Genomic DNA, 16,939 nt, shown 5'->3' with positions numbered 1-16,939 from the left:
TATCTTGCTATCAAACTACCTATTACCGACAATTTCAGTGCTTGCAGAAATTACCTTGCTGAAACCCGCTTGTCATTTCCTTCTGCTCCTCATTGGGTTTGACACTCTTGCTTATTGAAAGGACTACGATTGATCCCCTATACTTGTGGGTCATCAAAACTCTTTTCCGGCGCTATTGCCGGGCAGTGAAGTGCTCTTAGTAAGTGGATCCGTTGCCGGCGGCGGCGCTGATCCGGCCACGGGGTCGTCCCTGGGAGCAGCGTCCGAAAGCATGAGGAAAGGAGGAGGAGACTATATTTTTCTGGACTCTCGGGTAAGACTACGGGATATGACTATGATGGAGGCGGGGGAAGGATTGCATTGACCGAAATACCCTCATTCTGACTGCTGCCCTCCGGACTACAGCGCCACCACGTTGCTCGCCGGACCCCCACACAACACACGCGTCCGCCTGTCTCCACCCGCAGGAGCCCCGCCGGTGAAACTCGAGCATCCACTCTCGTGTGTCGTCGTACGCGTGCCAGTTGAGTTCGATGCCCATCAAATCACTGTCTTTTCGCCTGGAGCGTGGGCATCCGTCCCCCTCATGGCCCGGACCTCTGCGCCCCTCCCCGTTGGTGCACCCTAAAAGGCCACTCTTGATATTCCAAGGAGCCGTCGCGTTCCAGATTTCCATAGCTCCCTCGCTTCGACCTGGCTTTTGGCTCTTCTTGCATCTGCGCTGAGGGCAACGTGTTCGATGAAATGCCACTGGCTGGGCTTTTGGCTCGGCGAGTCATGCGTGGGAGAGCTGAACCGCTGGTGAGGTATGTGCGTCCTCTCAGAGCGTGGACGTGATGGCTGCACGACAGTAGGGAGCCATAGGAAGAAGAGTTCCCTTACGCCGATGTGCCCCGGCCCAAGAGGAAGTGGGAGAGGAAGCCGTACGTGACGCCAATGAAGGTCCTCATCCGGAGGGCCAAGGAGGAGAGACGGGCTCGACAGGAGGCCTCGTGCTGGAGCACCCGCCCGCCAATGGCCTTCTCGTGTCGCACCTTGTTGAGGTTGCGCATCGAGTACACAGAGCAAGGGAGAGGCTCCTCAGCGGCCTCGCCAGCCTTGTCAAGGGCGAATCTGCCATCCTGGTGAAGTGATGCATGTAAAAGGATAACATGCACACCCTGATGACAATGTAATTTGCTTTGTGCAGCCATGGTCTAGTGGATTCAGCAACGTGGTAGGAGTAACAATGTCAAGTGTCTGAACTACTACTACCACGGGGTCCTCTTCATCCAACCCCCACCAGGAACTGTTCATCCAACCCCCAACAATGATCACTGTTCATCAAGAGGCAACAGTTTCGATCGGCTTCAGTGAGCAGCAGTATGGAAGGAATCACTCAAGTTCAGTTAACAGCCAAGGGATCGATCGCTCGGGTTCAGTAACGTAGCCAGTGCAATCACTCGGGTTCAATAAGCGATAGCCTCGCTCGGGTTCAGTTAGAGACCAACGCCTCGCACACACACACACACACACACACACACACACAAGTGTACGAGAGAAACGTGCAAACCTCCGTGCATCGCTCGGCCCCGACCACCCACCGTAACCGGAAACTCCCTGATATTTTCCTCGTCCTCGCTTCTACCTTGATATATTATGTCAATGACGGCCCAAAGAATGTCATGCAGGTCCATCCTCGGCCCGCCCTGGATGAAAAGCCCATTTTTTGTCATGATTTTTTGTCATAGAATTAGGAGCCCACCACATCTATGATGATACACGCTTTTGTCACAATTATCATCATAGAAGTGTCATAAGCATGTCGAAAAAAAAATCGTTCGACCCAAAATGGCGTGGATGTGTCTTTTTTTGTAGTGCAAGGAGTAGGAGACGTCATCGAGCCGCACGTGTGCTAAACTCGGAGGTGATGTCCGTTCGACACTAGATCGGTTGGATCGTTATTGGATCGCGAAGAGTACAACTACATCAACCGTGTTATATACGCTTCCACTTTCGGTCCATGAGGGTACGTAGACACACTCTCCCCTCTCGTTGCTATGCTTCTCCTACATAGATCTTGGGTGTTCATAGGAATTTTTTTCATTTTCATGCTTCGTTCCCCATCGGTGGCATCATGAGCTAGGTCTATGCGTAGATGTATATGCACGAGTATAACACAAAGAGTTGTGGGCGTTGATGCTCAAATTTCTTACCTCTCTTGTCTTATTTGCATTCGGTGGTATTGTGGGATGAAGCGGCCCGGACCAACCTTACTTGTCCACGCACAAGGGACCGCTTCCACCGACAGACATGCAACTTGTTTTGCATAAGGTGGCTAGCGGGTGTCTATCTCTCCTACTTTAGTTGAATCTAATTTGACGAAGGCGGTCCTTATAGAGGGTTAAAAGGCAACTTGATTATCACCGTTGTGGATTTGTGTAGGTAAGAACGGTGCTCGCTAGTTGCCCATAGCAGCCACATAAAATTGGCAACAACAAAGTAGAGGACGTCTAACTTGTTTTTGCAGGGCATGTTGTGATGTGGTATGGCCAAAACATGATGTGATATATGTTGATGTACGAGATGATCATGTTATGTAATAGGTTCACGACTTGCATATCGATGAGTACGGCAACCGACATGAGCCATAGGGTTGTCTTTAATTTATTAATTGTCATGTAATTGCTTTACTTTATCGCTATGTGTTAGCAATAGTTGGCGGAGACGACCAGATGACGACACGATGATGGAGATCGTGGTGTCATGACGGTGACGATGGAGATCATGCCGGTGCTTTGGAGATGGAGATCAAAAGCACGAGATGATAATGGCCATATCATGTCACATATTGTTTGCATGTGATGTTTATCCTTTTTATGTATCTTATTTTTCTTAGAACGACAACAGCATTATAAGATGATCCCTTCACTTAATTTCAAGAATCCGTGTTCTCCCTAAGTATGCACCATTGCAAAAGTTCAGAGTTTCGAAGCACCCCATGATGATCGGGTGTGATACACACTATGTTCGCATACAACGGGAGTAAGCCGTTTTTACATGTGCAGAATACTTGGGTTAAACTTGACGAGCCTAGCATGTACAGACATGACCTCAGAACACAGGAGACCGAAAGGTCGAACATGAGTCATATAGTAGGTATGATCAACATGAAGATGTTCACTATTGATGACTACCCCATCTCACGTGATGATCGGACAAGGGTTAGTTGATTTGGATCATGTGTCACTTACACAACTTGAGGGATGTTGATTTAAGTGGGAGTTCATTAGTAATTTGATTAACTAAACTAAATTATCATGAACTTAGTCTCAATTATTCATACATCTCCAATGTATCTATAATTTTTTATCGTTCCATGCTGTTATAGTATCATTCTTAGACGTTTTACATTCATTTTATAGCAACTTTATATCTTTTTGGTGACTAACCTATTGACATAGTGCCTAGTGCCAGTTGCTGTTTTTTGCTTGTTTTTTTACTTCGCAGAATATCAGTACCAAACAAAGTCGAAATGCCACGAAACTTTTTGGAGATTTTTTTTCTACCAAGAAGCAAGCTTGGGAACCAAGAAAGGACCAGAGGGGAGGCCCGTGGGGCCGACAACCCACCAGGGTGCACCGGAGGCCCCTGGCGCGCCCAGGTGGGTGGTGGGGCCCACGGGAGTCTATCCACCGCCTCTCAGCTCTATAAATACCCAAATATTCCAGGAACCCTAGGGGAGTCGATGATACGTCTCCAACGTATCTATAATTTTTGATTGCTCCATGCTATTATATTATCTATTTTGGATGTTAATGGGCTTTATTTTACACTTTTATATCATTTTTGGGACTAACCTATTAACCAGAGGCCCAACCCAAATTGCTGTTTTTTGCCTATTTCAGTGTTTCGCAGAAAAGGAATATCAAACAAAGTCCAAACGGAATGAAACCTTCAGGAACGTGATTTTCTCAACAAACGTGATCCAGGAGACATGGAGTGGGCATCAAGAAACAATCGAGGAGGCCACGAGGCAGGGGCGCGCCCTCCACCCTCGTGGGCCCCTCGTTGCTCCACCGACCTACTTCTTCCTTCTATATATATCCACGTACCCCCCAAAACATCCACGAGCACCACAAAAACCTAATTCCACCACCGCAACCTTCTGTACCTGAGAGATCCCATCTTGGGGCCTTTTCCGGAGCTCCATCGGAGCGGGCATTGATCACGGAGGGCCTCTACATCAACTCCATGGCCTCTCCGGTGATGTGTGAGCAGTTTACTTCAGACCTTCGGGTCCATAGTTATTAGCTAGATGGCTTCTTTTCTTTCTTTGGATCTCAATACAAAGTTCTCCTCGATCTTATTGGAGATCTATTCGATGTAATCTTCTTTTGCGGTGTGTTTGTCGAGATCCGATGAATTGTGGGTTTATGATCAAGTTTATCTATGAACAATATTTGGATCTCCTCTGAATTCTTTTATGTATGATTGGTTTATCTTTCCAAGTCTCTTCGAATTATCAGTTTGGTTTGGCCTACTAGATTGATCTTTCTTGCAATGGGTGAAGTGCTTAGCTTTCGGTTCAATCTTGCGGTGTCCTTTCCCAGTGACAGCAGGGGCAGCAGGGCACGTATTGTATTGTTGCCATAGAGGATAAAAAAGATGGGGTTTATATCATATTGCATGAGTTTATCCCTCTACATCATGTCATCTTACTTAAAGCATTACTCTGTTCTTATGAACTTAATACTCTAGATGCATGCTCGATAGCGGTCGATGTGTGGAGTAATAGTAGTAGATGCAGAATCGTTTCAGTCTACTTGTCGGGGACGTGATGCCTATATTCATGATCATACCTAGATATTCTCATAACTATGCTCAATTCTATCAATTTCTCGACAGTAATTCGTTTACCCACCATAATACTTATGCTCTTGAGAGAAGCCACTAGTGAAACCTATAGCCCCCGGGTCTATCTTCCATCATATTAATCTTCCAACACTTAGTTATTTCCATTGACATTTATTTTACTTTGCATCTTTATTTCTCTTTATCATAAAAATACCAAAATATTATCTTATCATATCTATCAGATCTCACTCTCGTAAGTGACCATGAAAGGATTGACAACCCCTTTATCGCGTTGGTTTCGAGGTTCTTATTTGTTTGTGTAGGCGCGTGGGACTCGAGCGTGATCTCCTACTAGATAGATACCCTGGTTCTCAAAAACTAAGGGAAAGACTTATGCTACTTTACTGCATCACCCTTTCCTCTTCAAGGGAAAACCAACGCAGTGCTCGAGAGGTAGCAAGAAGGATTTCTGGCGCCATTGCCGGGGAGATTCGCGCCAAGTCAAGTCAAGATTTGACTCCCGACAACGAGCCATTTCTGGCATCGTTGCCGGAGAGTCTACACACAAGTCAAGACATACCAAGTACCCATCACAAACTCTTATCCCTCGCATTACATTATTTTCCATTTGCCTCTCGTTTTCCTCTCCCCCACTTCACCCTTGCCATTTTATTCAGCCTCTTTTCCTCTCGCCCTCTCTTTCCGTTCGCCTCTTTTTCGCTTGTTTCTTGTTTGCTCGTGTGTTGGATTGCTTGCTTGTCACGATGGCTCAAGATAATACTAAATTGTGTGACTTTACCAATACCAACAACAATGATTTTCTTAGCACTCCGATTGCTCCTCTTACCGATACTGAATCTTGTGAAATTAATGCTGCTTTGTTGAATCTTGTCATGAAAGATCAATTCACCGACCTTCCTAGTGAAGATGCTACTATCCATCTAAATAGCTTTGTTGATTTGTGTGATATGCAAAATAAGAAAGATGTGGACAATGGTATTGTTAAATTGAAGCTATTTCCTTTTTCCCTTAGAGATCGTGCTAAAGCTTGGTTTTCGTCTTTGCCTAAAAATAGTATTGATTCATGGAATAAGTGCAAAGATGCTTTTATCTCTAAGTATTTTCCTCCTGCTAAAATCAGCTCTCTTAGAAATGATATTATGAATTTTAAGCAACTTGATCATGAACATGTTGCACAAGCTTGGGAGAGGATGAAATTAATCATATGTAATTGCCCCACACATGGTTTGAATCTTTGGATGATTATACAGAATTTTTATGCCGGATTGAATTTTGCTTCTAGAAATCTTTTAGATTCGGCGGCGGGAGGCACTTTTATGGAAATCACTTTAGGAGAAGCTACTAAACTCCTAGATAATATTATGGTTAATTATTCTCAATGGCACACCGAAAGATCTACTAATAAAAAAGTGCATGCGATAGAAGAAATTAATGTTTTCAATGGAAAGATGGATGAACTTATGAAATTGTTTGCTAATAAGAGTGTTTCCTCTGATCCTAATGATGTGCCTTTGTCTACCTTGATTGAGAATAATAATGAATCTATGGATGTGAATTTTGTTGGTAGGAACAATTTTCGTAATAATGCGTATAGAGGTAATTTTAATTCTAGGCCGTTTCCTAGTAATTCCTCTAATAATTATGGTAATTCCTACAACAATTTTTATGGAAATTTCAATAATATGCCCTCTAAATTTGATACTAGTGTTCAGGAGTTTATGAATTCGCAAAAGAATTTCAATGCTTTAATTGAAGAAAAATTGCTTAAGATTGATGATTTGGCTAGGAACGTGGATAGAATTTCCCTTGATGTTGATTCTTTGAAACTTAGATCTATTCCACCTAAGCATGATATCAATGAGTCTCTCAAAGCCATGAGAATTTCCATTGATGAGTGCAAAGAAAGAACCGCTAGGATGCGTGCTAAGAAAGATTGCTTTGTGAAAGCGTGTTCTTCTAGTTTCTATGAAAATAAACATGAAGATCTAAAAGTTATTGATGTGTCTCCTATTAAATATTTGTTTTGCAATATGAATCTTGATAATGATGGGACTGGAGATGAGTCACCTTTACCTAGAAGGCGTTCCAAAAATTCGGAGTTTTTAGATCTTGATGCAAAAATTGGTAAAAGTGGGATTGAAGAGGTTAAAACTTTAAATAGCAATGAACCCACTATTTTGTATTTCAAGGAATTTAATTATGATAATTGCTCTTTGATAGATTGTATTTCCTTGTTGCAATCCGTGCTAAATTCTCCTCATGCTTATAGTCAAAACAAAGCTTTTACTAAACATATCGTTGATGCTTTGATGCAATCTTATGAAGAAAACTTGAGTTGGAAGTTTCTATCCCTAGAAAACTTTATGATGAGTGGGAACCTACAATAAAAATTAAAATTAAAGATCATGAGTGCTATGCTTTGTGTGATTTGGGTGCTAGTGTTTCCACGATTCCAAAAACTTTGTGTGATTTGCTAGGCTTCCGTGATTTTGATGATTGTTTTTTAAACTTGCACCTTGCGGATTCCACTATTAAGAAACATATGGGAAGAATTAATGATGTTCTTATTGTTTCAAATAGGAACTATGTGCCCGTAGATTTCATTGTTCTTAATATAGATTGCAATCCTTCATGTCCTATTATTCTTGGTAGACCTTTTCTTAGAACGATTGGTGCAATTATTGATATGAAGGAAGGGAATATTAAATTCCAATTTCCATTAAGGAAGGGCATGGAACACTTTCCTAGAAAGAAAATTAAATTACCATATGAATCTATTATGAGAGCCACTTATGGATTGCATACCAAAGATGGCAATACCTAGATCTATCCTTGCTTTTATGCCTAGCTAGGGGCGTTAAACGATAATGCTTGTTGGGAGGCAACCCAATTTTATTTTTATTCCTTGCTTTTTGATCCTGTTTAGTAATAAATAATTTATCTAGCCTCTGTTTTGGTTGTGTTTTTTGTGTTTAATTAGTGTTTGTGCCAAGTAGAACCGTTGGGAAGACTTGGGGAAAGTCTTTTTGATCTTGCTGTAAAAAATATAAACTTTAGCACTCACGAGAATTGCTGCCATTTTTATTTGGAGAGTACTATTTAGTTAAATATTTTTGAAGATGATTAATGGATAAATTACCCACATCCAGCAATTTATTTTAGAATTTTTGGGGTTCCAGAAGTTTGCGTTAGCTATAGATTACTACAGTCTCTTCTGTTTTGACAGATTCTGTTTTTCATGTGTTGTTTGCTTATTTTGATGAATCTATGGCTAGTAAATATAACATCCCAAATTTTCAATTTGGAATGTTATACATTAGAGCATCTTTGCATATCATGTTTTATTGCATTTTGGTTGATCCTAGAAATTCCACGAAACTCAAGGACCTACAGATAGAGTTGGGGATTTCGTTATTTTCATATTTGAGGTTTTCTCGAATTATGAAAAGAGGATGATTTGATTTTAATTATTTTTCTCTGAATTATTTATTTTATTAAAAATGAAAGAGAGAGGATAAAACGACTTCCTCAAAATAAAGAAATATTAGAGATTTAATATTAAAATCAAATAAGATTTTTTATTCGGAGTTTTGTCGCTATTTTACTTGAATTAGGAAAAAAGTGCGGTTTTCAAATATGCGTTTTAGGCCCAAATAAATGTTCACCTTGTCCGACTTATTTTTAGAGGACGGGGAAAATTTATTTCTGGATTTTTGGAGTCCGTTTAGTATTTCTTTTCTTTCTTTTTCTGCACGTCAAAATTATTTTAAAAAAAAGTCGATCGACTTAGGGCCGTACCCGGCCATGACTTCTCGGGCCAGGCCTTTATAAGCCACCGCCCCGAGGCCCGTTACCGCCGCCCCACCCGAAACCCTAACCCTAGCCGCCACCCGCCGCCGCCGCCGCGCACCGTCGCCCGCGCCGGAGCCCGCCGCCGCCGCCGCCCGCGCCGCCCCGCCGGAGCCCGCCCCCGCCTCGCCGGAGCCCGCCGCCGCCCCGCCGGACCTCCCGCCACCGCTGACTCACCGGATCCCGCCAAAGTTCGAGGTAGCCGCCGGTTTTTTTAAAACCAATCAGTTTTATTTCGTAAACCCTAGATCCGTTTTTTTCTAGATCCGGTTCGGTTTTTTTTCTTTGGTTTAGTTATTTAGCGAACGGCCGCTTTTACGTTCGGTTTTACGAACAGTTTCCATCGTTTAGCCGCAGACAACGAACGTTCGTCCGTTAGCCTGTTCGTCAGGTTTTCTTTTTCTCGGATTTTCCACGATTATTTTCTGTCGCGATTCCTGATCCGATTTTCGTTCTAGTGTAACTTTTCGCTTGTTTATCGGAATCATGCAATTCAAGCGCCTAGAGTTTCGTCTCGAAACCCTCTTTCCGTTTAATCAACTTAAACAAGTTTTTACTACTGTAAAATTTGACCTAGGTCTAGATTAGTAAACGAAGCTTGTTTCTCTCGCCGTTTGAGTTTTGTTGCTTCGTTTGATTTGATACTTTTTGCCAACCGGAGTTCTTAAGTTGAACTTTCTGGTTAGATCTCTTATTTGAGTTTTACCCGTGCCTTTGCTTGATTGCTTATTGTATGCTTGTTTGTTTGTGATAGAGTACCCGGAGTGCGGAGCGTGCTACATCGAGTCTCTAGGTTTCGTGGATCATCAGCAAGGCAAGTAACACTTTGATCATACCTCCTACTACCCAGTTTTCATTGCATTAGATCAATCCTCAAACATTGCATGGTTAGGATCTGAATTAAATTGTGGGTTTGGGAAGTAGCTGAGGTAGTACCTATTCACCTGTTTCTTCATCAAACCATGGGAGTTACTTCTACGTTGCTTATATTGCTATGCTATGCTCGTAGACGTGGATTGGGTTTGAGTGTTTTCATGACAGATGTGAGATTGTTAATTTAATGTTTACTTAAGGTGGCAACTTTAATACACATCTGGGTGGATTGAGGCACCTGGGGAACCCAGTGATTGCCTGTATTTTTGGAAATCCCGGGGTATTGTGTGATTTTCCTATGGACCGCCACTCAGGCTCAAAGGGATCATAAGATTATTCATACTGGAAACTTCCGTGTGCAGCCACATGCCATTATGGGCTCTAGCATAGTTGATTAAGTCGTGTGGACTCTTACAGTGGTAGACTAGCAGATGTAGGGAATTGTATTTGTACCGGTCTACCCATCGTAAGGTGCTAACGCTTCTGAAAGACTGTGTCTCGGTCATCCGTTTCTCAAACACCATGTAGTGCGAGAAATCCAATGGAGGAGATCGAGTCTTGTGGGGAAAAGTGCACAAACCTCTAGAGAGTGTACAAACTAATCATGGTTAGCCGTGTCCCCGGTTATGGACATCTTGAGTATCTAGTTCTTGGATTATCATGTGGATCTCATCACTCTTAAATTAATTTGATTGGGTCTAATGATGATTACTTTTAATTGGGATCGAGTTGGGTGAACCTTCTCAATGTTTAGTAACTACCATGATAGTTAAATAAAATTTATTCCTTTATAGTAGGGAAAAATTGGCTTTTCACAAAAACCTATTAACCATACAACCTCCACCAGCCATATATGCATATAGTGATAGCTTTACATTGTTTCATTACTCTCTTGTGTTACCTTGCCAGCATATTCTATGTGCTGACCCGTTTTCGGGCTGCAACATATCATGTTGCAGACTTTTCAGACGACGAGTAAGGAGCCTTAGGTCGTGATCTTTCACTCAGTGATGCCGTTGGAGTTGATGGACTCACTTTATCTTCCAAGCCTTCCGCTTTTATCGTATTAGATGGCCTTAAGCCATATTTATTGTAATAAGTTCTCTTTTGAGACATTCAATATAATAAGTGTGTGATTGCCACTCTGTTATATATCCTTCAAGTACTGTGTGTGTCAGCATTACCGATCCAGGGATGACACTTATACATAGAGATCATACTGTTTGAGGTCTGGTCGCTACAGTAAAAGAGTTTATAAACCATAGAGAAGTTGGAATACAGTAGGTTTAACACCAATATAAATCAAGAATGAGTTCATTACAGTACCTTGAAGTGGTGTTTTGTTTCCTTTCGCTAATGGAGCTCACGAGATTTTCTATTTTGAGTTTTGTGTTGTGAAGTTTTCAAGTTTTGGGTAAAGTCTTGATGGATTATGGAACAAGGAGTGGCAAGAGCCTAAGCTTGGGGATGCCCATGGCACCCCAAGGTAAAGTTCAGGGACACCAAAAAGCCTAAGCTTGGGGATGCCCCGGAAGGCATCCCCTCTTTCGTCTTCGTCTATCGGTAACTTTACTTGGAGCTATATTTTATTCACCACATGATATGTGTTTTGCTAGGAGCGTCTTGTATGATTTGAATCTTTACTTTTTAGTTTACCACAATCATCCTTGCTGTACACACATTTTGAGAGAGACTCACATGATTTGCAATTTACTAGAATACTCTATGTGCTTCACTTATATCTTTTGAGCTATATAGTTTTTGCTCTAGTTCTTCACTTATATCTTTTAGAGCACAGCGGTGGTTTTATTTTATAGAAATAATTGATCTCTCATGCTTCACTGATATTATTTTGAGAGTCCTTCAGAACAACATGGAAATTTGCTTTTAGGAATAACATAAAAACTTTCATAGAAGTGCATTGGATACTATGAGAAGTTTGATACTTGATAATTGTTTTGAGATATGGAGATGGTGATATTAGAGTCATGCTAGTTGAGTAGTTGAGAATTTGAGAAATACTTGTGTTAAAGTTTGTGATTCCCGTAGCATGCACGTATGGTGAACCGTTATGTGATGAAGTCGGAGCATGATTTATTTATTGATTGTCTTCCTTATGAGTGGTGGTCGGGGACGAGCGATGGTCTTTTCCTACCAATCTACCCCCCTAGGAGCATGCACGTAATACTTTGTTACGATAACTAATAGATTTTTGCATTAAGTATGTGAGTTCTTTATGACTAATGTTGAGTCCATGGATTATACGCACTCTCACCCTTCCACCATTGCTAGCCTCTCTAGTATCGCGCAACTTTCGCCGGTACCATAAACCCATCATATACCTTCCTCAAAACAGCCACCACACCTACCTATTATGGCATTTCCATAGCCATCCCGAGATATATTGCCATGCAACTTTCCACTGTTCCGTTATTATGACACGCTTCATCATTGTCATATTGCTTGCATGATCATGTAGTTGGCATCGTATTTGTGGCAAAGCCACCGTTCATAATTCTTCAAACATGTCACTCATGCATCATTGCACATCCCGGTACACTGCCAGAGGCATTCACATAGAGTCATATTTTGTTCTAAGTATTGAGTTGTAATTCTTGAGTTGTAAGTAAATAAAGTGTGATGATCATCATTATTTGAGCATTGTCCCAAGTGAGGAAAGGATGATGGAGACTATGATTCCCCCACAAGTCGGGATGAGACTCCGCACGAAAAATAAAAAAATAAAAAAAGAGGGCAAAAAGAAAAAAAAGAAAAAAGGCCCAAAAAATGAATGAGAGAAAAAGAGAGAAGGTACAATGCTACTATCCTTTTTCCACACTTGTGCTTCAAATTAGCACCATGATCTTCATGATAGAAAGTCTCCTATGATATCACTTTCATATACTTGTGGGAATTTTACATTATAGAACTTTGCTTGTATATTCCAATGATGGGCTTCCTCAAAATGCCCTAGGTCTTCATGAGCAAGCGAGTTGGATGCACACCCACTTAGTTTCCTTTGTTGAGCTTTCATATACTTATAGATCTAGTGCATCCGTTGCATGGCAATCCCTACTCACTCAGATCGATATCTATTGATGGGCATCTCCATAGCCCGTTGATATGCCTAGTTGATGTGAGACTATCTTCTCCTTTTTTGTCTTCTCCAAAACCACCATTCTATTCCACATATAGTGCTATATCCATGGCTCACGCTCATATATTGCGTGAAGATTGAAAAAGTTTGAGAACATCAAAAGTATGGAACAATTGCTTGGCTTGTCATCGGGGTTGTGCATGATTTAAATATTTTGTGTGGTGAAGATAGAGCATAGCCAGACTATATGATTTTGTAAGGATAACTTTCTTTGGCCATGTCATTTTGAGAAGACATGATTGCTTAGTTAGTATGCTTGAAGTATTATTATTTTTATGTCAATATTAAACTTTTATCTTGAATCTTTCGGATCTGAACATTCATGCCACAATAAAGAAAAAATTACATTGAGAAATATGTTAGAAAGCATTCCACATCAAAAATTCTTCTTTTATCATTTACCTACTCGAGGACGAGCAGGAATTAAGCTTGGGGATGCTTGATACGTCTCCAACATATCTATAATTTTTGGTTGCTCCATGCTATTATATTATCTAGTTCGGATGTTTAATGGGATTTATTATACACTTTTATATTATTTTTGGGACTAACCTATTAACCGGAGGCCCAACCCAAATTGCTATTTTTTGCCTGTTTCAGTGTTTCAAAGGTAAAGGATATCAAACGGAGTCCAAACGGAATGAAACCTTCGGGAACGTGATTTTCGGAACAAACGTGATCCAGAGGACTTGGAGTCTACGTAAAGCAATCAACGAGGAAGGCACGAGGCAGGGGGGCGCCCACCTCCCCTAGGCGCGCCCTCCACCCTCGTGGGCCCCTTGTTGCTCCACTGACGTACTTCTTCCTCCTATATATACCCATATACCCTGGAAACATCAGATACGGAGCCAAAACCCTATTTCTACCGCCGCGACCTTCTGTACCCGTGAGATACCATCTTGGTGCCTTTTCCGGCGCTCCGTCGGAGGGGGTATTGATCACGGAGGGCTTCTACATCAACACCATAGCCTCTCCGATGATGTGTGAGTAGTTTACTTCAGACCTTCGGGTCCATAGTTATTAGCTAGATGGCTTCTTCTCTCTCTTTGGATCTCAATACAAAGTTCTCCTTGATCTTCTTGGACATCTATTCGATGTAATCTTCTTTTGCGGTGTGTTTGTCGAGATCCGATGAGTTCTAGGTTTATGATCAAGTTTATCTATGAACAATATTTGAATCTCCTCTGAATTCTTTTATGTATGATTGGTTATCTTTGCAAGTCTCTTCGAATTATCAGTTTGGTTTGGCCTACTAGATTGATCTTTCTTGCAATGGGAGAAGTGCTTAGCTTTGGGTTCAATCTTGCGGTGTCCTTTCCCAGTGACAGCATGGGCAGCAGGGCACGTATTGTATTGCTGCCATCGAGGATAAAAAGATGGGGTTTATATCATATTGCATGAGTTTATCCCTCTACATCATGTCATCTTACTTAAAGCATTACTCTGTTCTTATGAACTTAATACTCTAGATGCATGCTGGATAGCGGTCGATGTGTGGAGTAATAGTAGTAGATGCAGAATCGTTTCAGTCTAGTTGTCACGGACGTGATGCCTATATACATGATCATACCTAGATATTCTCATAACTATGCTCAATTCTATCAATTGCTCGGTAGTAATTCGTTTACCCACTGTAATACTTATGCTCTTGAGAGAAGCCACTAGTGAAACCTATGGCCCCCGGGTCAATCTTCCATCATATTAATCTTCCAACACTTTGCTATTTCTATTGTCGTTTATTTTACTTTGCATCTTTATTTCTCTTTATCATAAAAATACCAAAAATATTATCTTATCATATCTATCAGGTCTCACTCTCGTAAGTGACCGTGAAGGGATTGACAACCCCTTTATCACGTTGGTTGTGAGGTTCTTGTTTGTTTGTGTAGGTGCATGGGACTCGAGCGTGATCTCCTACTGGATGGATACCCTGGTTCTCAAAAACTAAGGGAAAGACTTATGCTACTTTACTGCATCACCCTTTCCTCTTCAAGGGCAAATCAACGCAGTGCTCAAGAGGTAGTAGTCGACAAAACGCAATTCCGGCCGCCAAAGGTTCCAGAACCATGAGATCCAATCTAGAGCCCTATTCCGGCACTCTGCCGGAGGGGAAGACGATCACAGAGGGGTTCATCATCCTCATTGGTGATCCTCTGACGATGTGTGAGTAGTTCACCATAGACCTACGGGTCCGTAGGAAGTAGCTAGATGGCTTCTTCTCCCTTTTTGATTCTCTATACAATGTTCTCCTCGATGTTCTTGGAGATCTATTTGATGTAATGACTTTTTGTGGTGTGTTTGTTGGGATCCGATGAATGGCGAGTTTATAATCAAATCTATCTATGGATATTATTTTTGTCTTCTTTGATCTTTTATATTCATGATTTTTATAGCCTCGTATTTCTTCTCCGGAACTTTGATTTGGTTTGGTCAACTAGATTGATTTTTCTTGCAATGGGAAGAGGTGCTTTGTGATGGTTTCAATCTTGCCGTGTCCTCACCCAGTGACAGAAGGGGTAGCGAGGCACGCATGTATTGTTGCTATTAAGGATAAAAATATGGGTCTATTCCTACATGAATAGATCTTGTCTACATCATGCCATCGTTCTTATTGCATTACTCTGTTTCTCCATGAACTTAATACACTAGATGCATGCTGGATAGCATTCGATGTGTGGAGTAATAGTAGTAGATCCAGGCAGGAGTCAGTCTACTAATCTTGGATGTGATGCCTATATACATGATCATTGCCTTGGATATTGTCATAATTATTTGCTCTTCTATCAACTGCCCAACATTAATTTGTTTACCCACCGTATGCTATTTTCTCGAGAGAGGCCACTAGTGAAATCTACGGCACCTGGGTCTATATTTTATCATATTGTTTTTGGATCTATTATTCCAAAAACCCAAAAATACCTTGCTGCACTTTGTCTTTATTTATTTTATTTTGCGTTTTTATAAGATTTATTTATCCAATCTACCGCAATTTTATTTATCTCAATACCGAGGAGGGCTTCACAATCCCTCTTACACGTTGGGTTGCAAGTATTTGTTCTTTGTGTGTAGGTACCGTTTACATATTGTTGCTTGGTTCTCATTGGATTGATAACCTTGGTTTCATATATGAGGGAAATACTTACCATTGTTGTGCTGCATCATCCTCTCCTCTTCGGGGAAATACCAACGCGGATACAAGCAAAAAATTGTCTTTGCAAAATTTGTGTTGTAGATCAATGGCCCGCGTTGTACTTCCCCTGAATTTTAATGCATTCCTAGAGAAAGCTAAGTTGAAAGATGATGGAAGAAACTATGCGGACTGGGTCCGTAACTTGAGGATTATCCTCATTGTTGCACAGAAGGCTTATGTCCTTAGTGCACCGCTAGGTGACGCACCCCCTCCAGCGTCGTCTGTGGATGTTGTGAACATCCAGCAGGCACATTCTGATGACTACTCGATACTTTAGTGCGGCATGCTTTACGTCTTAAAACCGAGGCTCCAAAGACGTTTTGAGCACCACAGAGCATATGAGATGTTCTAGGAGCTGAAATTGGTATTTCAAGCGCATGCCCGGGTCGAGAGGTATGACATCTCCGACAAGTTCTTTAGCTGTAAAATGGAGGAGAACAGTTTTGTTAGTGAGCATATACTCAGAGTGTCTGGGTTGCACAACTACTTGACTTAGTTGGGAGTTAATCTTCTATATGACTCGGTTATTGACACAATTCTCCAATCACTGCCGCCAAGCTATAATGGCTTTGTGATGAACTATAATATGCAATGGATGGAGAAAACACTTCCCGAGCTCTTCGCGGCGCTTAAGGGTGTGGGGGTAGAAATCAAGAAGGAGCATCAAGTGTTGATGGTTAAAAATACCACTAGTTTCAAGAAAGGCAAGGGAAAGAAAGGGAACTTTAAGAAGAATGGTAAAGCAGTTGCCGCTCCTGTGAAGAAACCGAAGGCTGGATCCAAACCTAAACTGAGTGCTTCTACTGCAAGGGGAATGGCCACTGGAAGTGAAACTGCCCCAAGTACTTGGCAGATAAGAAGGCTGGCAACGTCAACAAAGGTATATTTGATATACATGTTATTGATGTGTAACTTACTAGTGCTCATAGTAGCGCCTGGGTATTTGATACTGGTTCGGTTGCTTGTATTTGTAACTCGAAACAGGAGCTGCGGAATAAATGAAGACTGGTTGA

The sequence above is a fragment of the Triticum urartu genome, chromosome 5A (assembly GCF_056163025.1).
Source record: "Triticum urartu cultivar PI428250 chromosome 5A, HENAU_Tu73, whole genome shotgun sequence".
NCBI lineage: Eukaryota > Viridiplantae > Streptophyta > Magnoliopsida > Poales > Poaceae > Triticum > Triticum urartu.
Note: the sequence above shows the minus strand (reverse complement) of the source record.